Raw genomic sequence first — 2,779 nt, forward strand, 5'->3', positions numbered from 1 at the left:
AAAAAGAAGCCATCTGTGTTTCTGAAGGAAAGAAAAATGGGAAGAGAACAAATATCTAGAAGAACATTTTAGATTTAAAGGGATAGTTCACCCAAAAATGAAAGTTCTCTCAACAGTTATTTGCCCTCATGCCATTCCAAAAGTGTATGACTTTCTATCTTCAGCAGAACACAAATGAAGATTTTCGGGAGAATATTTCAGCTCTGTAGGATCATACAATGCAACTGAATGGTGACCAGAACTTTGAAGCAGAAATAAACCCATAAAGATTATTATAAACACTAAAATTAGAGTGAAAAATGGAACGAGAGTATTTGTCTTCCAGCCATGCTGTAAAAAAGGCCCAAATAATGTCGCTTCCTGTACTTTGGTCATACGAAATTCCCAAAACATGATGTAGGTATTTTTTTTATCTGAGTTGCAGTTTGGCTGATCCTAATTGGATCTGTAGTTGTATATTCTCTCTCCCTCTCATTACTTTAACTATGGGTGACAAGGGCACCTTGAGCTGCAGATGTTCTCACTGATGACAGATGGTATTGGCATCATCTGTGTATGTGTGTGTGTGCATGTGTGTAAGAACGCTGGCATCATGTGGGGACAGTGGGCAGAGCCCATACCGGCTTAACGCCACCTGCACCCCCTAAATTCAAGCCTGAAACCCCTCTTCTGCTTCTGTATAAATGTGCTTCCTCTGTGTATGTGTGGGACAGAATTTCAATTAAAGGATATCAAAGTACCACAAAAAAGCACAAAAACAGCCAGTATTTCATAAACAATTTATCTAAAACTGGCATTTGTGGTTCAAACCGATGCCCAATGGGACTCTGCCCAAAAGAATCTGGATTCACAGTGAATCGTGATTGCAATGTTTGATGTAAAACAGCCACCCAGGATGTGTAATTGACAACAGAGAAGCTCTAATTGTCTCATTCATCTTCATGCTGATGGTGCAAGGCTGGTGGAGCGATTACTCTGGCCTGGCCAGCAGAGTTTGGCACAGCGAGCTGATGACATCCAACAATGATTTAGGCCAGAATCTTTTTTAAGCATTTCTTTTTAAATTAGTGGTTAGATTTGTGTCATTTTTTAGCAAAATTTGGCAGAATTACATAAAAATAAAATAAAAATGTTCTGCTCTCAAGTGATATTTACCAACATTTTGCTGAATGTTTTGTTTACATGGACTTGTGCGATTTACATTGAGTTTAAACTAATCTAAAAGGGTAATGTCTCTTTAAAAGAACAGGCAGCTCCAAAAGAAAATGTTTACTGTTGAATAAGTGCATCCTACATTAATAAGAGACAAGTTGCAGTTGTTTTACCTCATCCTTGCCATGTGTTATTAGAATTAATGTATTTTTGATCACCAACTGACTGTAAATAACAGAAAGGATATTAAAGAGACATGAACTGAAAATGGGGTGCGTGGATCTCATCTTTGGACACACAATAAACAGACCGGGTCAAAAGGAAACTTTTACTTGCATAATAAATACTGACTTCTCAAATGCAAACCTACATGCTCTCAAGATTCACCAAAAATATGTAAATAGAAATGGTTAAATATGTATTGACAAGGATGTTCGTAGACTTTGAAACTGACAAAAGTTTTCTGTTAACAGACTGATCTCACAGTGAAATCAGAAACAGTAGGTTGATATTTTCTTTAACTGAAATCGGTCCATGCTTACCGAAATGTGAAATACTGCCCCCAGTGGCAAAGAGAATATGGGCACACGTTAGCTCCATTTTCCCAGTGAAATGTCCACGGAGGGGCGCCAAAAGCGAGTTTTGAAGTGAGTTGCTTTTAGCTGTACAGGCTACAATACAGTGAAGAGGAATGCATGTTTTATAAACTGTTGGGATTTATAAAAATCCCCAACCTAAACCTAACCATCAGTGGAGTAGAAATGTAACATTTGAGGGAAAAATGCAACCTGCGAATCGTGCTGTTTCCTTTCTGGTTTCAAAGCAGGATCTGAAGCAGGTCTCCCACGCTGCTGATGCAACGTGCTTCCTGACGCACCACAGGGAAGGTAAACATACAGCTGATACAAAAAATGTCTGATAGGAGATGGCACTTGTTGGTGAGTCTGCATAATGTGTCCGATCCTAGGGTACCGTAACTCTCAGAAACAACATACCGACTTCCTGTGTGATCATGTTGCAGTTAATCAGCCTGGCCGATACATTGGTCTATCTATATAGGCCTCTATTTATATCTCTTTACAATACAAATCTGACATTTAGTCTTTTACTTCACCAGTGAAACTCTCAAATTGACATATCTTTCATTTTTAAGTGAAAGTCTCACAGCATCTACAGTGTGTTTCTTGTGTTTAACACAAGACACTTAAAACCTTGCAGGTGTTGCTCGCCACCGCACTTAAGAGCTTTGTGATTCCAGAATGAGTAAAGTATCCCAAATCAATTAGTGATTCTCTGGAGTCAGAGTGACATTCAGAATGCATGCTCATCTGTGCCCAGTTTTTCTCTCTCACTGCACTCAGCTCAGCACAATTCGAAAAACAAAATGGCTCCCGCGGGCTCTTCCTGCATCTCTGAGTGTGATGAATTCTTAAAGAGAATTCCATTTCCTTTTCCTCTTTCCCCTTGTGTTGAATGCTGAGAAATATAATGAGCTTCTCCCCATTTATTCCTGGCATACATTCCCATGCCCCTCTCTTTGTCTCCACCTCTGTGCTGGGTAAGAAAGAAGAGAGTTGTCATTCTTTCTCCACTCTGTAGCTTCTCTTTCACTTTAGCTGCCCTCTAA

The sequence above is a fragment of the Xyrauchen texanus genome, chromosome 11 (genome assembly GCF_025860055.1).
Source record: "Xyrauchen texanus isolate HMW12.3.18 chromosome 11, RBS_HiC_50CHRs, whole genome shotgun sequence".
Classification (NCBI taxonomy): domain Eukaryota; kingdom Metazoa; phylum Chordata; class Actinopteri; order Cypriniformes; family Catostomidae; genus Xyrauchen; species Xyrauchen texanus.